We start from the raw sequence: 20374 nt of genomic DNA on the forward strand, positions 1-20374 counted from the left end.
GGCTCGCCGGGGGGCCAAAAATCCCACAGGGCCAGTGGTTGGGGACCAAACCATCTGCAGCTGGCAGGGACAGCACGGGGGGCTTGTTTGTCCCACCTGGAGAAGGGGAGATGTGCTGGGGGCTCCGCGGGTCCGTGGCACAGCCCCTCCTGCCCCCAAGCACCACAGGATGGGGACAGCCCAGCAGCCACCATCCCCTGCCTGTCCCCGCGCCGTACAGTAGTTGGAGCACAACCTCCCCGGCCAGGAAAAACAAGCCCAGCAGGAGCAGATGGGGCCGGAGAGTTTATAAAGGGGGTGCGTTCAGGGGGCTCAGCCAAGCCGTGCTGTCGTCCCCCCCCCCACCAAGGGGCTGGCGGTGGGGAGCGGGCTCCGGAGCAGCGGGTGCGCGGCCAGCCCGGCGCGGAGACCCCTGGCACGGCTTCAGAGCGCGCCGCCGCCGCGCTAGCTGTGCAAGTGTCTGCTCCCCTGGCACCGTGCGAGCAGACGTGTTAAAAACCCCTGGCACGCAATGAAAGCACCGGAGGGGGAAAAAAAAAAAAATATCGAAAAAAAAAAAAAAAAAAAAGTCTCACACTTAGAGCACGAGAAACGAGACAAGAAATGTCACCTTGTTCTCACAGCAGCGCCAGGGCTGGGGGAGCGCAGCCCCCGCCGCGCCAGGAACAGGCTGAGCCTTGTGCTGGCCAAGCAGAGGGCAGGGGCGAGCGGCACGGGGGCCGGATCCGGCAGCGGCGGTGCAATCCCGGCACCTTCTCTGCTTTCATTTCCCGGCCCCGTGTCCGAGCCCCCGGCACGGCCCCGCTCGCAGAGAGCTGCAGCCGTGCGCTCCCCTGCGCGCACAGCCCCGGGCTTGTTCGCGCGGCCGCAGCTGATTTACGGCCCCTGCTCTTTCGATGTTAAGGCTGGGGCTGGCAGGCGGGCGCAGCACCCGCTCGCTTCGACACTAATTATTTTTTAAGTCAATATATGTGATCCACAGGGGATCTGTGACTGCGGTTGAAGGTCAGTAAAGCGGAGAACTTGTTTAAACCCAGCAGTAAAAACGCCATCAACGCTGTCCCCAGTCCAAACCTCTGGCCATGCCAGCCCCGGCCGCGTTCCCAAGCCCCTTGCAGCTTTGTCACCACCCTGTCCCCGTCACCATCCCCGTGCCACGCACTGGGAGCACCTGGGGCACGGCACGGGCACCCCGCTGCGAAATGCACGAAGAGAAAGCACCGAGAGAGCAGCCGGCGCGCGTGGGTGGGCTGGAGGCGGCGCGGGCTTGGACGCCGCCGTGTCCCATCGAGCCGCTCCATCCTCCGGTCATTTACAATAAAAAAGAAAGCAGGGAGGTTTTCCAAGCTCAACACGGGGCTGGACCGACTCCAGCGGGAGGTAGGTGATTTGGTTTGCGCTACACATGCTTTAAAAATAATAATAAAACGAGTCGAAAACGAAAAGTGAGCTATTGAGAGGGGGAGCGAGCACGTTATTTCCGCAGGCCGGGCTGCGAAAGCCAAAGGCATCGCACAGCGGCTCGGCCGCGCAGCGCAGGAGCGCGCGGGGAGAGTCTTGGCACGGGCGAGTCCTTAAATGCATGACACCTGATCCGATCCAAAAGCTGCTGTACGCGCCGCACGGATCCAGAGCCTCGCCCGCCCTTCATCAGAGGGAACAAGAAAACATTTTCCTTGTCGAGAAGAAAAAAAAAAAACACCCCACCCCATCTGCACGCAGCTTCCTGACACCCTGGGAGTGCTGCGCCTGGCCCCAACAGCTGGCACAGCATGGCGTGGCACGGCTTGGCACGGCACATTATGGCACGGCACGACATGGCATGGCTTGGCACAGGATGGCACAGCACGGCACGGCATGGCACGGCACGGTGCATCGCCCAGTGGGCAGCAACTATGTCCATCTGTAGCACTCAGATCCTTGCAGGAGCTGCAGCCAAATTAACCCCCGAGCTTGGGGCTCTGCGCTAATTAACCCCCGCTGTGTTAATAACAACCTCAGGGGCACTCGGGCGGCTGGCACCCGTGGAGCTCGGGACACCCGCGGCCGAGCTGGGGAGCAGGAGGGGAGCGGGGCTGGCGCTGGCACGGCTGCGACGGGAGGAGTTTGAGGGCTGTAGGAACACAACACGAGGCTGTAGGAAGCCAGACTCCGCTCGCTGCGCCGGCCATAAAACAGCTGGTTTGCACACAGCTGCTAAAAAGCTTTCTGCAAACCCCGAGCTGGGTACTTCTTGTCTTGACTCGCCTCCCGACACGCCTGAGCCATGTGCGGCGTGCGGAGAGCGCAGAGTGTGCGGGGAGCACACCCTGCCCCGGCGGCGATGTCCCGGGGGTGCCAGGCTGATTTTTGGGACACAGCGGGGATGCACGTGGTGCACGCTGCTCCAGCACACGCTGCTCGCTGCGCACGCCGCCCGGTGCCCGTGGTTCATCCTGCCTGGAGCCGGGGTGCTGCCGATGGGGTCGTTGCCGCCGCTTGATCCCGCAGCCACCGGGTCAGGGATCAGCTAAGGCGGATTAATGCCCCTCGGCGTGTGCGTGCCGCGGCACAGCGAGGCGTGAGCCCGCCGCAGGTCACAGCTCAGGGCTTAATCCCTCACCTCCAGCTGTCAAAACTCCTCTGCTGAGCGCGGCGGAGCCCCGGGCTGATCGCTGCTGACGCGCAGGACGAAGCCATCCCCGGGGAACGGCTCCTCGCACCCCCTGCCTCAGCAGCACCACAGCGCTTGGAGACCTGGGCAGAGAGCCCCGCATCTGCTCAGGCGTGGACGTGGTCAGCACGGAAAAGCAGGGCCCCAACCTGAAGAAATTTGGTGTTTCTGCTCTCACAAGGCTCTTCACAAACGGCCTTTGTGCGATCGCTGCACGCAGCGGTGGCTGATGTTTCCTGGCCAGCCCAGCCTGGAAGCAGCACCCGCAGCCCCAGGATGGATCCGGGCAGCACACTCGGGGTGTTTGTCAGTGCTGCAGCCCTTCCCCAGGTCTCACCGCACCAGGAGCCCGCTTTTGGGGGCACCAGGAGCTCGCCCAGAGGTGCTCAGCCAACCCCAGCGCCCTGACCTGCTGTAATTAAGCAGTAATTAACAGCAGCGTGCTCGGGCTGCTCTGCAGCCGGGCATGGAGCCGCACGCTCTGCTGGAGGCTCAGCCTGGCACAACGCACCCCTGGGTGCTGCAGACGGGGTCTCAGCCCTCACGGGGCTGCTCCAGCCCCTGTGGGACCCGACGGGCACGTTCCCCTGCACCCAGCCCCTCGGAGGGCTCCTGCTTCCCGAGCTTCCCGCTCCCGTCCTCCCCCTCCGAGCTGCAGCCCCACCGAAATACCAGACTGCGCAGCATTAATAGCAGGGTTGCCTGCCAGGTGCATAGTTTGACCAGTCGGATCGCACATGCCAAACCACAGGTATTTTATGAGACGTTTCCTGTTATGAAGACATTTTTGTGGGGATTCTTTTTTTTCCTTCCCCTCTTCTTCCCCTCTCCTCCTCCTCCTCCTTCTCCCGGGGGGATGGTGCCCTTCCCAAAAAAATGAAAGGACGGTGCGGGGTGAGCCAAGCACCGGGGCACGCGGTGAGGTCGGTGATGCCAGCGCATGGTGTCCCTGCCTCGTGCCATGCAGCACCTGCACGGACAGCGTGGGGTGGTGGCAGCTGCAGCACCCAGCCCTCTGCAAGGCACTGCAGGGACTGCGCAGGGTCCATGGGGACCAGCACGGCCGTGTCCTCGCGGGTCCCTCACAGAAGCAGGGTTTCAAACCTTTTGGGTTTGGGAATTGCCAAGCCCAGTGATTCCCATGGCAGGGAATTTGCAGGCAAGAGGCCACGAGCCACAGACGTTGAAAATGGCCTCGTGTTGGGGTCACCGGCTTGGTAATGAGCTGTGGACCCGACTGGAGCCTTTGGGTGCGCAGCCTGCGCTGCCCCATCCCACACGGGGACACCACAAAGGGATCTGCAAAGGCTGGGGAGCCCAGCCCCACCGAGCAGCGTGGGGTCTTCAGGGGCATTTCATTATTTCATTATTTACCCCTCGTGAGTGCGCTGAGGGAGTTAGGGCAGCACCACACCGAAGGCGCACACAGCCCCGTGCAGGATCAGCCCCGTGCCTCTCCAAATCCCCTACACCTGCTGCATCCCGCTGCACCTGCCCGCGCATCCCCGGGGGAGATTTCTGTGCTGTATCCTGATGTGCCAAGGTCTCCAACATTGCCCAGGGTGGGAACTCAAAGCTGCCGGGCTTTTTGGGGCCAGTGGCTGGTGGGAAGAGCCGCGGCCGCTCAGCCGGGCCCTGGCCAAAGCCGCAGCCCAGCCGTGGTGGCTGAGTGCTGGTTGGAGAGAGTGCACCGCGGGGCAAGGCGGCTTGGAGCTCTGCCCTCCTCCTCCAGAGGGCTTTATTCCTCTGTGTGTTTTATAAATCAAAGCAAGCACATTCAGTCTCAGCAGGATGAGCTGTGTCGGTTTCTGGAGTATCCCAGGGGTGGCACCGAGGCTGCACGTGAGGGTTTGATGCCCGGGGCACAGGAGCAGGGTGCTCAGGGCAGCCCCGCGATGGGGGATGATGGAGAATTATCAGCGTGGCCACAGCTGGGCATCTCCTCCCGTCCTTCCGAGCTGCACCCACGGCAAGCAAAGTGTTGTCCTCAGCACCCCACAACCCATCACCGGGGCGAAATTTGGGGCTGGGGGTGGAGGAGACCAGGGCTGCCCAGCTGCTGCCAAGAGCCAGGGACATCGGGGCTGCTCCAGGGACAGCGGCTGGGGGCAGAGGTGGGGGAGAAGGCGGGCAGGGCGCACAGCCCCTCGTTCCTCGCCGCGTTAGGATCTAAGCAGCAAGCGGCTGCTCCGCAGGACGATCCTTGGGAGCGAGTCTGGGAGCTTCTCCTTGTCTGGATCCAAGCACTGTTGGGACAACAACATCCCTTCATCACCCCCGAGCTCACAAAAACCTCCTTGGTGGCTCTGGTTTGTGGCACAGAGCCATCAGCCACAGCACAGGATGGATGCGCACTGCCTGTGCCATGGCAGGGATGGAGCTGGGGGCACCGAGAGCCCAGGCTGCTCCTCCTCGTGCCCCGTGGCTCTGGTGGCACTGGTGGGCTCCTCATGGTCCTGGCACGGTCCTGGCATCCCCACTTGGTTATTTTTCCAGGCTCAGCACCACCGCGCTCCTCGTCCGTGTTCTGGTGCTCTCCTGGCCGCCCAGATACGACAGCAAATTTGTGAGCTGCCGTGAAAACCGATTCTCGGGTGTGAAATGCCAAAGTACATAATCCTCCCAGCTCTCTGACAGCGAGGCTGGCTGCCTGGGATGGGAAACTGCGTTTCAGTGTTGATCCTAACAGTCCTTTTATTTTAATGTCACGGGTCTGAAATCCCGGCTCCCTGCTTTTGCTGGGCCCTTTGATCCCCGTTTCCTCTCGTGCCGTGCTGCTACAGGTGCTGGGGACCCGATGGCACCCAAAAAACCTGGGGCAGTGCCACCAGTGTCGGGGCCACCGACCCCACCTGGGGTTTGGGGGTGCAGCGGGGTCACCCCGTGCCCGGGGAGCTGCGGTGCCACCCATGGGGTGTCCCTTGGGGACTGAGTCCCCGGTGCCACTGCTGCTGTGCTGCTTCTGGGGTGAGCACGGGGAAAATCTTGTTTGTGCTCCTCTAATATCTGCCTTCTGTTTTGCATTTGCCGTTTCTTCAAAGATACGGTGCGGCCTCTGCCAAGATTCCTGAGGAGATATCCTCAGCAATGCAGACCACGCTCCCCACCAAATTCAAAGAAAACAAATGTCAGGCCAAGGATTGATATGAAATAGTTTAAAAATGAGAAAAAGCTGCCTCAGAGCTAGGTTTACATTAAAATAAATTTCAGGACTGGGAGCCTCGGCGGCGTTTGCTGCTCAGCAGCGGGGCGGAGGGCGGGGGGCGGCGGGGAGGGATTGGGTTACCTGCCAGGGAGGTGCCGCGGCCCTGCCCGGCCCCACCAGCAGCCACCGTCCCCAGGGTCCCCATCCCACAGCCCCACAGCCCCATTTCACCTCTGGGGGCACCGCACCCACCCTTTTCCCCCTGCACCCATCCTCTCCCCGCACGCAGCACCCAGCAAATCCCCCTGGTGGGGTGCTCGGGAGCCCCATTTGCCATCGCCCACCCTGTGCCCGGGGTCTCAGGTGTGGTGGCAGCGGGGTTGGGGACATGGTGTGGGCTGTGGGGATGGTGCTGGGGGGGACGGGAGGTTCTGGGGGGGGACAGGAGGTGCTGGGGGGGACGGGAGGAGCGGAGGCTGCGCCCCTCCACACCACGGGGCCCCTCGCCTGGTCCTGCCCTGGCTTTGCCCTACAAGAATGACTGACAAGCCCAGCCTTGGCTCGGGGATTTCACGGGTTTAAAGCATGTGACTTTTCCGCGTTCTGTCAATTAACTCATTAAAAATTAAAAAAAAATATCCAGCTCCCTCCGGCCGGACCCAAACACCCTCCTCTTCCCCTGCCGCCCCAGCTCGAGCCCTTGGCACCCCGCGCCCCCAGCACCCTGGGGCACCCCCTGCCCACCGTCCCCATCCCCTGCTGCACTCGGGTGCTCGAAGCCCCTCTGCTGAGCCCCGTGCCTTGCTCCGTGCCCCTACACGGGGCTCAGCACCAAAATGCCCGCCCCGGTTTCCCCTCTTGCCCCCTTCCAGTCTGCGCCGGCCGCACTTCAAACGCGCTCACGCCCCGGCGAGGGGATCGGGTGCGCGGCGCTCAGACATTAGCTTAGTTTATGTTCTTTAATTTAATTTAATTTATGTCAGCCGATGTGAGATCCCAGAAAGCCCGAGGTGTTCAGTGGAAACTCTGACAAGCCGCTACCAGAAACCACGCTCCCGCCGCCCGGCCAGCGTTGGCTGCGGCGCTCCCGGCTTGTATTTCAGATTTTCCCCGTAATGACCATTTCGGCGGGGGGTGGAGGCGATCTGGATCCTTTACCCAGCTCAGGACCTCTGAATGGAGCTGGATGCAGCACCCCACGAGCCTGCAGCACCGGAGGAAGCAGCCCCCGGGGGTCCCCAGGGGCTCAGCTCCGTGCCCGGGGGGGATGCGGCCCCGCAGCACGTGCACAGGGACGGAAGCGGGCTGTGCTAAAACCAGGCCGATCCTTCCCAGAACCCCGTTTTGGAAAAAATTCCTCCGGCTCTGTCACAAGATGTTTCAACACCACTGAATCAGCTGTTTTGATTTTTCGATTTGAAATTTTTTTTCCCTTTTTTTTTTTTTTTTTTATAAGTAGTTCCCACATTTCTTTTGTCTCCGAGCTGAAAGCCTCGCAGGGAATTCCAACCCCTCCGCTCCTCTGGAGATGGCTCCAAACCTCCCGGCCCCCCTCTGAACCCCCTGGCAGAGGCGGCCGAGCCCCGTGCCCGCTGTCCTCACCCTGCTCCCGGGGTGTGCGGAGGGGGATGAGGGACCCCAGGGGTCACCCAGGACCCCGAGGTGCAGGGGAGATCTCGACGCCCCCAGCCCCGACCCGTGGCAGCCTTGCAGCTCCACCGCTGCGACAGGGCTTGTCTGTCTGTCTGTCTGCCTGCCTGCCTGCCCCATCTCTATTTGTTATAAACAAAGAGCTTCAAACCCCGAGTAACGCTAATCTGCAGCTAGCCGAAGCCACAATCTCATTACCGGGCTCCTAATTTCCAGTGCAATCCAATATCTGGTCTAATCTGCTTTAAAGGCTTCCAGACCCCGAAGCCTCCCTCTGCCCGCGCCTGGCTGGACCGGAGGGGGGAGCAGAGCCCACCCCGGCCCTTCCCCTGGTATTTCTCCTTCTCCTAGGCTTTGCCACCAGCTGAGCTGTCCCAAATACATGGCAGGTCCCAAATACATTGGGGTGGCCGCACTGATGATGATGGGAACAACCACCCCGGGGGGGAAAAAAAACTCTTCTGGACCCCATTGGGGAAGGCGGCCCGTAGGAGCAGTGGATGCAGCATCAGAACTGCTGCAAAGCTGGAGACCTGGGTGATTTTAAAGGTTTGGTAGCATCAGAGCCAGCCCCGTGTCCCGGCAAGGTGAGGGGTTCTTGACTCGGGCAGGCTTTATTACCGCTGACCCCTTGCCAAGCCAAATGACGGACCCGGAGCTCAAGCACCAGCAGCGAAGAAGACGCTGAATGTTTGCGTGGTGGGACTTGTTTATTTCTGTAAGCGCCGCCAGCCCTCAGAGAGACAAAAAAAACAGGTCTGGCTCCGTTTCCCAGTGCCCTTTTGCTCCCCGGCTCCTCCCGACCCGCAGCGACCCCACTGCGAGCCCCCCTTGTGCCCCCAACAGGAGGAGAAGCCAAAACCCGCCGGGCATCGCGGCCCCCACAGGCACCCAAATCCTCACCTCTTTCCCACGTGTCCGCGTCCCGCTTTTGACCACAGCCAACAAAACCCCGCCGGAGCGATCTTTTTAAGGGCAGATTTTGCATGAAAAAGCAAAAAGGCTCGCGGCGGCGCTGGGCCCTGCCCCGTGGCACGAGGGCCTGGGACTGCTCTGCCCCTTGGCCCCCATCCTGGCAGCGCCACGGGGAGGAATCGGGGGGCGCCGCGGCGGGTGCGGAGCCGGGGCCGAGGGACGCGTTTATTACAAAACCTTTTGTTTGGGCTTCAAGCTGGAAAAACATTCGGCTCCTATTTTCCATGCACGGCTCCCCTCCGGGCTGCGGCATGCGGGAGCCTCCCTCTGCCCACGCTCAGCACCCGCTTCCCAAGCCCCGCGGCGGCTCCGAGCCAGCACCGGTGCCCGGGCAGCATCCAGCCTCCGCACTGGGGCGGCCGTTTGTTCCCATTACAAACCAGTTTGGCAGCAAGATGGGACCGCACTGCAGGGTTTGAGGCCGGGGGCTCCAGCCTCGCTGTCCCCACGCTCCCGCCCTGCACAAGGAGAGAGCTGAGGCCATGCGAGGATGCTCGGCGTTGGCACGGCGCACCGGGACTCTCCATTCACGCCGTCCCCACGGGTCCAGGGATGCCGAATGGGCTGCGGAGGCGGCCGGGCACCGTGCCTGCCCGGGGGCTGACCTTGGACCAGGAGCTTTGCAAGGCTCGGAAATCACACGGGAGCCCGGAGCGGGGCACAGCCGTCACCAGACGCTCTGTCCCGAGGGCGGGCAGCGCATGAATCCCAGTCTCTGTTGCTCAATTGTGCCGTGCAAAAGCCCAGGCACGCAGGGGTTCCCGCAAGCTCCCAGGAAAACCACCATGCACGGATTCCGAGCACTGCCAGGAATCCCAAAATGACCCTGAAATGCAGAAAAAATGCCCAGGTGCCGGGCAGGACCGGCATGCACATGGCTCATCCCCATGCACGGGGCGCAAATGGCAAAAAATCACCCCTCAGGAGAAGCCCCGGGCATTTTCCTCTTTCTGCCTTCGAGGAAAAGGGAAATGTTTGAGCCCCAGGCTCGAGCGTGCCGCGCTCTGGAGAGCTCCGGGTTTCTGCTGTGGCTGCTGCGCTGCTGTGCTTCGCCCAGGATTTATGGGCATGTGGCAACGAGACATGGGGAAAAAATTAAATCAACCTATTCATCCTATTTTTCTAGAGGACAATTATAAAAAAAAAAAATAAAAAGGAAGGAAAAAAAAAAAAAAAAAAGAAGAGAAACCCTTCGATTTTTAACCCAAAAGCTGTTGTGCAGGGAGCAGCACGGGGAAAGGCTCCTGCTGCACCGGGGGCTGGGTGATGCCCACAGCTTCCTGAGCTCAGCACCATCGTGCCCCAAATCTCTGCACCCAGAGGCTGGCAGGACCACAATGGGGTCGGGCAGCTCCAGCTTTGCTGCTGATAGAGAAATAACTGGAATTAGCACGGCTTGCCTGAAATGGCAGGGGAGTCTGGAGGGGGTGTGGGGCTGCCACGGTGCTGAACGGGCTCGGCTGTGCCTTGGCACCCTGCAAACCTCCTGGTTTCCCAAAGGGAGCAACCCGCAGCACAAGGCCAGCCCCCCGTGCCCTCAAATGATCCCTTCCAGGCCAGAGCTTTGGGGAAAATCCAAGGCACGGGACGTTCCTGCAGGTGGAGAGCCCCTGGGTAGCCCCCGGTGCCCGCTCCCGGAGCATCGTCCTGGCTGGGGACGGGGACAGCCAGCCCCAGAGCCAGCTGGGGACATCCCAGTGGCAGGCTGGTGATGCAGGGGATGCCTCCAAGCCGACCGAGGCAGCTTTTCCCAGTGCTTCCCAGCATCACGGAGGGAAGCACGGAGCTGGTGCGGGTGCGGGAGGGACGGAGGCAGCAGCCGGGGCCAGCCCCTGCCTCCACACCCAGACCCGGGGCTGCTGCTGCTGCGAACAGCCCGGCCACGCGAGCCTTGGCGGGGCTGCGAGGCTATTTCGGGAACTTTCAGCACCACCCAGAGAGGTGTCCGATGCTTTTATTTATAAACCCGCTGGCTCCTGCCCAGCTACAAGCAGCTCTCATGCAGGAAAAAGCCCGGCGGAGCCAAGACAAACAGAGCCAGCAGCATCCCTGCGCGGCAGGAGGCGATGCCGGCCGGGCCAAGGATGCTCCAGCCCAAACACCCGGCCCTGGGGGCCACGAGAAATCAGCTCGGAGGTGCCCGTGCCCAGCTCGGGGTGCTGCAGGACCAGTCCCCACCCACACCCCAAACAGCGGTGCCGTGGCTCCAGCGCTCCCCACGCACGTCACCGATGGAGAGGCGCGCGGTCAAGACGCAAACCCTGCGGGTCCTGCCGAGATCCCGAACTCAGGGGGGTGGAGGTGAGGGCCCAGCCTTATCCAGGAGGGGCAAAGGGGCTGCCTGGGCACCCCAGCACCAGCTCGGACCCCTGGCAGCACGGCCACAATCGGGTTATTGTCAGCGTGCCGCCCGGGACACGAGTGTGCCGGGGAATTAAGCAAACCCCGCATTTTCCGCTTGCTGCTCTGGCTTTCCCAACCCCGGCTAATCCCCCAAGCTGCCCCGTCAGCACGGCCCCGTTCGCAAGACGGGGATGCTGGCTGCTGCCTTCTCCCCCTGGTGTAGTAGCAGAGGTGCTCGGGGGCACCGGTGCCTGCGGCGGGGCCCCAGGTGGGCGCAGCGAGCGAAGGCACCGGCGGGGACTCGGCTCACCGGGTCCTTTTGCCGGGTGGTTCTTGGAATAACAAAGTGCATCATCCAAAATAGCGAAACCACAAAAGGGGATCGGCTTGCAGCCCGGCACACAAAAGCCCCTTCCTTGTCTGGAGGCCCCCCCAGTCTCCTGGAGAAAACTCGGTTTAAGCAGCAAAGCGGCACAGCCCCGTGCGCTGATGCTGACCCAGCAAAGAGGGGAGCGAGCAGGGCTCAGCACCCTCCTCGGGCTGGCAAAACCCACGGCCCACTTTGGCAAGTGCCAACGCATCCACAGGCAGCTGGGGGGGACGATGGAGTGGCTGGGGGGGACACGAGGCTGTCCTGATGTGGCCCTGCGGGAAGGGAAGGGAAGGGAAGGGAAGGGAAGGGAAGGGAAGGGAAGGGAAGGGAAGGGAAGGGAAGGGAAGGGAAGGGAAGGGAAGGGAAGGGAAGGGAAGGGAAGGGAAGGGAAGGGAAGGGAAGGGAAGGGAAGGGAAGGGAAGGGAAGGGAAGGGAAGGGAAGGGAAGGGAAGGGAAGGGAAGGGAAGGGGTGTGGATGGGATGGAGCCTGTTGGGCTCAGAGGGATGCAGCTGTCCCGGCAGCAGGATGCGGGCATGCAGCCACCCGGCTGGGCCAGCTTGCCCTGCTGTATTGCAGCCCCCCCAAATTTCAAATTTATCCCACATTAGCAGCAAATATTTAGAAGGAAAGGGCAGCCCCAGCTCCGGCAGGGCTCAGGCAGGAGCAGGGAAGAGCCAGCCGCGTACGCCCCTCCATCACGGTGAAATACGAGGCTTGACACCTGCTAAACCCTCTAATCCTCCTCTTATCCACCACAATCAGCTCTTTAAGGCAGGCCTGGCGCACGTCAGCCAGGTGAGAGGGGAAGATGTGCGAGCCAGAGCTCCCAGCGCGGCTCCGGGCTCCTGCCGGGGATGCTGGTGGAGCGGGGCAGCAGCCAGGGTAACGGGGTTTGGGGTCTGCTTCCCACCAGGATCCGACCCCAGGGAGCAAAACCCCGGCAGTGCTGAGCCCGGGGGGGGCTCACAAGATCTGAGCTGCATCCAGCGACGAGACGGGTGCGGATTTATTTCTCCCGCGGCGCTTCCCTTGCCGCTGGCTCTCCAGCGCCGAGAGCCCCTCGTTTCACTACTCCAGCCCCAAAACCCACTTGAATGCTTTACAAGCTGCCACCTGAGCAAATCCACTTCATTTTCACCCCAGGATCAGTGCCCAGCAGCCAGGGCACTCAGCGGACCGTTTACCAGGACCTTTCCCAGCCCAGCAGCAAGCCGGCAGCCGCTGCCCTCGCGCCTGGCACTCACCCATGGGGCGGCCTCGCTGGCATTTCCCTGACCTTTGGGGACAAGCAGCCCGCTCCTCCCACGGCCCTGCAAATGCCAGACAGGAGGAGACGGCCGCCAGCTTCCCCCCAGACCCCGGGAAAGGACGGTCACAGAGGGCAAAGCCGCCCCCGCCGAGGGGATGCGACCGCCGGGCAAAATGACAAAATCTGGATGTGTCAGGGGGGAAAAAATGAAAAAAATCTGTGGTTTCGAGAGCTGGCAGCTGTGCCCTTTTCCTGCTCAGCGCCACCCGCTTGCGTGGGCACGGCTGGCTGCGAGATGGTCCCAGCATCACCCCTGCTCCCCGGGGGATGCTCGGGCACGGGGGGGGCCGGGGGCTCGCACCCGGGGAAGCCCCCGCCCCGTCCGTGCACCGTGGGGAATTCGTGTCTGCCCGGCAGCACTCGGTGCATTCCTGCCGTAAGCACCGCGGATTTGCTGTGCTTTATGAAAAACGAGAAGAATGTTTCGAATGAAATTAATTCTGAGGAGCCCAACATTTCATAAAAGCGCTGCCTGGGCACGGTTTGGCACGGGCCCGCGCTTATACGCTGCACTGGCCTTCCCCCGGGGGGAGGAAAATACCCAGCTAAAATAAAATAATTACAAACCCATTGCAGAGCTCCGCTTCTAAGTGCTTGGAGGGGCTCTGGGGTCTCATCCGAGCTCATAGCTTGCATTCAGCACTAACATCACACATGGTCTTGGAGAAACAACGATGAGGAGGCTTAATGGCAACAGGCACGGGGGGATGCATTGAGCAGCGCTGAGCGCACCCGGCCAGAGCAGTGGAGCTGGCTGGCACGGCGTTTGGCACGGCCAGGGGCTTGGTTGTGGTGCAGAGGTTTCTGCGAAGGCTTCAGGAAGGAAGGAGCAGGGTGCGGGACCCCGGCGAGGTGCTCCCGGTGCTCAGCACAGCCCCGCCTTGGCGGGGGAAACGGTCATGAAAAAAGCAAAAAAGCCTCCCCCCAGCTTCCTTTGGATGCAGACAGGGGATGTGATGCAAAGACGCCTGCTTCTCCCTTTCATCTTTACTTTACCACATAAATAATCAAAACCATGAAGTCCCCAAATCACTCTGCACCACCTCTGCCAGGGGATGCTCGGCGCGGCACGGCCCCTGCACGTTGCCACCCCGACCCTGCCACTTGGGTGATGCAAAGCCCTATTCCTCTCCGTCCACAAAGCCAAAACTCCCCCAGCATGCTGCCCAGAGCTCTGTGGGCCCGGGGCCATCGTGGGGTCCCAGGACCCCGGTGCCCTCCCTGCCCCCGAGGTGCCCGTGCCCGCTCCGAGCAGCGCCGTGGTCGGCTCCTGCGCCCGGGCTGGCGCACAGGGCGGTGAGGTTTCGGGGTGAGGTTATCAGTGAGACCCCGCTGGGGCCCAAAGGGTCTGGAATTAACGGCAAAGGGAAGACAAAGCTATCGCTGCTGTAATCCTAACCCAAATCTGCGGGGATCTGACCCGTGGCTTTCGAGTGCCAGACTGGCACTATCAGGAAATACGAAGAAACAGCAATAAAAGTAGGCTTGTTTCCCTACGCCGGCTGGCTGGCTTACAGAGCACTGCAACAGCTGAATAATACCTTTCTGAAGTCATTGACAATGCATGTTTGAGGCTGAAAATATGCTTATCTGGCAAAAGCCCACATACTTAACCTCGGTGGGTACCGGCGGCTCAGCCTGTGGCTGTGGGAGCAGGGCACGGAGGAACCCAGCGGCTCTTGCACGGCACAAAAAGGGGACGGGAGAGCTCGCTGGGAGCTGCTGACACCGAGCCACTTAAACGTTAGCAGGATGCAAGGGTGATAAGTGGCCGATGTTGAAATTAAAGCTAGGAGGAATGCAGAGGAAGCCCTGCAGCTCCCCGCCGTGCCAAACCTCCCCTCGCCTTATCGGCGCTCCCCTAAAACGGTGGCTGTGTGGTCCTGACACAAAATCTGCTCCCCGTGGCGAGGTGCAGCTCCCCCACGACACCCGAATGCTCCCACCCTGGGGCTCCCCCTGCACCCGTGCTCTCACCCCGAGGAGCCGAGCCTGGAGCAGAGCCAACGTCTCGAAAGCAAAGAACAACAAAAATAAATAAATAAATAAAAAAAACGCAGCCGGGGCTTCCAAGCGCCGTGGTGAAACCACACGATTTTGATGGGAAGCCATAAATCAGTCCCAGGCTCTCTCAGCCTCCGGTAACTTCTTAAAACAAACCTGGGCTGAATTGTAGGACTTGTAAGGAAATGGGGCAGCAGGTGAAGCGGCCGCAGGCGTCAGGCACCGCAGCAAGCCTCGTGCGCAGAGCTGCCCCCGCTGCCCTTACAGACAGGGCAGCCTCCACCTCCTGCAGCTCGTGCCCCCTTGCCCAGCAGCACCCCGAGCGGCACGGAGACCCGTGGGTGCACAAAGAATGCAGGCAGAAACATCGTTTTTCCTTCCAGAAAAGAAATTCCCCCCCGCCCTAAACCCAAAGAGGCAGGCACCTGCCCTGCCCGCGGTTTGGGCACGGGGACGTGGCAGAGAAAGGGCTGAATTCCCCCACGGCTGCGGAGAGCCGGGCGCTGCGAGCACAAGGTGGTCTGGCTGCAGGGGCTTAGGTTTCAGAGCAAAACAAAGAGGAGGCTCTGATTTGGCTAATGTGCCCCAGAAGAAAGGCTGTATCCTTGTTTGCTCCCACTGCTGCATTGTCTGCGGATAAAGATGGGGACAGATCTCGTCTCGATACCAGCAGTATCATCTCATTCATCTGGACGGGGCTCTTTACAAGACCCCTTCTTTACAATTTAGATCCCTGGGAACTTGGAAGGCAGCAGTGAAACAAAACCCTCTGCAAGAACAATAACGAGGCTCTCAGCAATGGCCAGGGAGATCGGCATGGGAGGAACAGAGAGCGGCGAGATCCCAGCGACCGGGGCTTTCTGTGCTCCTCGGGCTTGGAGACGCTTTGCAGAACTCTGCCGGTTTTGGGGGGGATCCCCGGGGCCACATCCTGCCCGGGGAAGGTTTGCTGGGGGCTGAGAGTGCTGAACCTCGATGCTAAAGACTCGGGTCTTTGGTGTGAAATATCCAAGCTGGGAAAAACCCGGCCTCCGCCTCTCACTGCCCGCACAGAGCCGCAGGTGGACGTGGAGAGGATTTTCCTCCTCCCCAGTCATTTCTTGCCAAGCCCTGTCCTGGACAGAGGCGCCCCAGAGAGTCTGTAAGGACAAACATCTCCAGATGGGACAGAGGGACAGGCTCAGCCCCAGGGAAGGGAGACGAGAGCTGCTGCAGGGCAGCCGGGGATCTTAGCTGCGGCTCCTGCCTGCGATCCGCAGCTCTGCCGCCTGAACTCGGATGACACCGGGGCCACAGGAGGCCAGAGCTGCTCTGCAGATGGGTTGAGGGTACAGGAGAGAACCCCACGCAGCTGCTTTTGGGCTCCTTTTTTTCCCCTCGTCCCTCTTCTAACAACCCCCGGCTCCTGCCTGCGGCGCTCGGGAGCAGGTCCCCGGGGGGGGAGCAGGATCTGGCCATGGGGGGGTGCTGGGTGTGGGTCTGGAGGGATCGTGGAGGGTTTGGGGCAGGAGGTGGGCACGGTGAAGGGTCAGGATCCTGCAGCATCTCCTGAGGAGCCGCAGGATGCACACAGGGACTGGGGCTGTGCAGCACAGCATCCCCGTGGCCACCCGAGCTGGCCTCTGCTGCCTGCAGCGGCCCCGAGCAGGCGTTTGGGTGCTGCACTGAAACCTGGCTGGGCGAAAAGGCCCCCCCTTGGCCGTGGGGTTTCATCTCACCGCTTTGTAGGCGATGCTCGGGGTCGCACAGAGACCAGGCAGCACCGGGAAGGAGGCCAGGCACACCGGGATGGGACTCGGGAGCGACTCCGGTGACGAGGGGAAAAGGGAAAGCGGCTCCTGGTGTCCGGCAGCCCCCAAGCTGTCCCGTGGGGCCAGTGGCACTGGGCTGAGCCCAGCAGGAGGGAGGAGAGATGGAGGCATGGGGTGATGGCCCTGGCACCGCCCGCAGCCCCAGGGAGCTCCAGTCCCACAGGATTTCTGCAGGATGTGGCCAAGGGGCTGCCAGCAGCACCCAGCCCTCTCCCCAAAACACCCAGGGGAGAGAAACCACAGAATGGCAGGGAGCCCTCGGGTGCGAGTCAGTGCCCCCTGAATTAATTGGCCTCTGTAATTAGCTGGTGAGTGAGCACACAGGGCACCGGGCAGGCTGCGGGGAGCCCCAGGGTCTGCACCTCTCCAAAGGGAAGAGCTCGGGGGGAGCACCTGGGGGGAACCGAGTGAAATTTGGCGTCTCTTCGTCCCTCCCCCTGCCGAGCTCCTCGGTTTTGTTGTCACAGACGTTTTCTTTAGCGCAAGGCAATGGAAACTCTGCCGCTTCCCGAGCTGCGGACAAGTTGAAATATGAGAGAATGACAGAGGGGGTGTGTGAGAAAGGGGAAGGGAAGGGCCCTGCACGCCCCTTCCACCGGGGTTAATGCGTTTCGCAGGTGGCCTTGCCCCAACGTGCTGTCACTGCCACGCTGCCCCCCCTGCACGGCTCGCGGGGAGCCCGGCTGCAGCACGGGCACCAGGGGGGTGTGGGGACCCAGCCGAGGTGGTTTTTATCACCCCAAGATCCCACGAGGAGTCGGAGCATTAAAAGCAGGCGTCGTTATCTCACCCCTCGCAGGAATCTCTGCGCCCCCCGCGAGCAGCCGAGCGCGCGGATGCACCACGCGGCGCCCGCGTCCCGTGATGGATCAGCTCTGAAAACAACACCCTGCTAATCTTCCTCCCCGGCAGCCATAAAACTGTCTTCCCGGTTCCTTCGGGGAGGATTTACAGCAGCTTGAAGCAGCCCAGAAGCGCTGCGTGGAGCGGCTGCTGGAGGCAACAGCACCCCGCGGGCACCGGCCCCGCACCTGGGGCGCATCCTGGCAGCGGGGCCGTGCCCGAGGGGCTTTTTCCCCGATTTCCTCCCAAACCGACGCTCCCCAGCATGGACTTGGCAGCTCCTCTGGAGCATGCCAACACCCCCAGGGACACGCCTGACCCCAAGACACTTTCGCCATCGGTACCAGCCCAGCTGCACCCCCCCCAAAGGGCCCAGGAGGGGAAGGGATTTCTCAACGCCGAGCCGAGCACAGCGGGTGCGGAGCAGCCCCGGGGCGGGCAGCATGCTCACGCCAGGCTGCTGAATTGTTGCTGCGGCTCCTGCGAGGCAGGGGGGGCTCACCCTTTGCTGGCCAACGCTGGGCTCATGCCCCACAGAAGCACCCGCTGCCTTGCAGCAGCTGGACCCCCGTGGGGCTGGGGGGCTGTGTGCGCGCCCCCTGGCACAGCCCCACAGCCCCCCAGGTGTTGAGACACTTACAGCACCGGGACGTCGGGGCGAGACGGCCGCTGTAGTGCTCCCCCCACCCCGGTATCCAAATGGGAAACCAAAAACCCGACACAACGCGAGCCGTGCTGAGCCCCTGCCAAGAGCCCCGGACAGAAATATCCTTGATTTCACCAAGGTGTGAATAACTTTTGACACTTCTAGGGCTTATTGCCGTAAAAATCCCCCGGCAGTCCCCATTCACACCCCGCGCGACGGCGTTTCGTATGAATGGAACATCTGAATCAGGGCGAGGGGTTTAAACGCTTCCCCGTACAAAGCCAAGCTGCCTCCCCTGCCTCCGCCGCCGCAGCCGGGCTCTGCGCAGCCTGAAACAAAGGGCATGGCAGGAAACGAGCACAAGGCTGGGTCACCAAACTGCTGCTCGGCGGTGGCATCCCACGGGGATCCTTCCAGCAGGACAGAGCTGGGCGCCTCCGAGCACCTCTTGCACTCCTAACCCCGCGCCCTGGCTCCGGCGCCGCGCGCTTCCCAAGCTCCTGACAGCTTGGGTTCAGAGCTCGGGGTGCCCTTCAAGCCACAGCTCAGCACCCCGGCACGCAGGCTGGAACGAGCTGAGGAAGAAAACTTCTTGCTTTTCATTCCTCTGCCCCGGCGTGTTAGGAAATCCACGCCCTGCTGTGCGGCAGCCCCGCGCGGCCGAGCTCTGGTGAGGCTGCGGGGTGCGGGCAGGCGGGCAGGCTGCCCGCTGGAAACGGGGCGATCCTTCCCGTAAGGATCTCTCTCGGGTTTTTTGGAGCACTTTTGTTTTCGCTGCTTCTCTTGCCCCCAGGCGAGAGGGCGAGGAGGAAAAATGTAATTCGAAGCCCGGCCGCAGCCTGGCTGGGTTTCTAGCTGCGCGATTTCCCCTGGCATCGCCGCCTTCGCTCCGTGCGCACGTCGGCTCCCCCAGCCCCGGCGGCACACGGGAGCTGAGCGGGGGCCAGCGGGGGTCTCACGGGGGCTTGTGTCCCCCCCCAGTAATATTCAGCCCCTCCGAGGGATGGGGCAGAGGCAGAAAACCACAGGGAGCCTCAGGGGTGGGGTGCTGCCCGGCACTGGGGGGGCCCGCAGCCCCCACCCCGCTGCCAGGTCCCTGTCCTAAATTCGCAGGATCCGGCCCCCGAAAGGAGCAGCTTTGTTTCCCAGTGTCCCTCGCAGACAGATCAAAACTGCATTTTTACAGAAGCAATAAAAATCCCAGGAATTCACCGGCCTTATGATTTATTAAACATGTTCCTTATAGCAAAGCTGCCCGTAGATGAGAAAATAGCTCCAGCGGGTTATTGCCTCGCCTGGGGCTAACGCACGGGGGGGACCTGCCGTGCCTCACGGGGACTGCTCGGTAGGATCGGGAGCCAATTAACAGCAAGGCTCTTAAAAAAAGGGAAAAAAATCAAATAAAATAAGCACCTTGTGCTTGCCAAGGTGTTTGGGATCGAGCCACCGTGACCGGTGCTGCCGGGAGCCCTTGGGTGCTGGGGTCTGTAGGGGATGGGCACCCATGGGGCAAGGGCATCGCGCCACTGAGGTGCTGGTGGTGGCAACCCCAAAGGTTTCGGCACTTGCCCCCGAACACTTTTGATCCCAGCAGGGTGTTTCGCAGCAATGGGATGAGAAAGTCCGAAAGTTGGGGCCAGGTATTGGCGGGGTCCGCTTGGGTCCCCCCACAACCGATGGCACGCGGCGGGTCCTCGGGGCGCAGGAGGCAGGCGAATAAAGTGGGTCAGGGGGAAAGAAGGGATGACAAAAGGGAAAAATAAAGAACCAACAGCATGCAGGCTAGGAGAGGACCGCGAGGAAGATCCGGCCAGGGAAAAGCCGTCGCATTTATAGGGTCCGGTGACGGGGTCCCCCCCGCGCCCCCAGCCCCATTTCCCCGCAGCCAGGTGAGCGGGGCGGGCTGGGGGGGCGCAGCGCGCCCTTACCTTGGCCGGGGCGCTCCCGAGGCTCGCAGCGGGGGCTGGAGGAGCAGCCGAACCGAGCCGAGCCGAGCCGCGCTGCCTGCCCCGGGCGGGACGGGGCCGGGACGGGGCCGGGACGGGGCCGGGGCCGCTCTGGCGGCGGGCGCGGGGCGGCGCGGGGGGCGCGGAGCGGGGCGGAGCGGGGACTGCGGGACCGAGGGAGGGGGCGAGGGGGCGGCTCGCAGCCGGCTGGGCCGGGCTGGGTTGGCTGCGGAGACTTTTCCTTCCCTCTTTAAAAAAAAAAAATAATCATTTTTTTTCCTTTTTTTTCCTTTTTTTTTTTTTCTTTTTATTTTTCTTTTTTTCCTTTTTCTTTTTTTTTCTTTTTTTTTTCTTTTCTTTTCTTTTCTTTTCTTTTCTTTTCTTTTCTTTTCTTTTCTTTTCTTTTCTTTTCTTTTCTTTTCTTTTCTTTTCTTTTCTTTTCTTTTCTTTTCTTTTCTTTTCTTCCTTTTTTTTTTTCTTTTCTTTTTTTCCTTTTTCTATTTTTATTCTTAATTCCAGCCCAGGATTCTCCCTCCCTTCCCCAACCACCTACAGCGACTACGTGCAAAATAACTAAATGCAGCCCCCCCCCCCCCCCCCTCCCAGCCAGCCCCCTGCACCACTTGGCTCCCTGATGCTCCACCGGCACCACTCGCACCCCAAACCCTCTCTGGG

At 61.7% G+C, this 20374-nt stretch overlaps 1 protein-coding gene across 1 annotated transcript in view; it reads right to left on the reverse strand.

Annotated features, from left to right (window-relative positions):
- COL8A2 (collagen type VIII alpha 2 chain) overlaps positions 1–19980 on the reverse strand; it is a 32394-nt gene extending 12414 nt beyond the window's left edge. The window contains exon 1 of the mRNA XM_082777266.1: positions 19682–19980. The gene's annotated coding sequence lies outside the window, so the exon portion shown is untranslated. The remainder of the gene's footprint in view (positions 1–19681) is intronic.
- Positions 19981–20374: the final 394 nt, after the last annotated feature.

Source organism: Aythya marila, assembly GCF_965140915.1.
Source record: "Aythya marila genome assembly, chromosome: 22".
Lineage (NCBI taxonomy): Eukaryota > Metazoa > Chordata > Aves > Anseriformes > Anatidae > Aythya > Aythya marila.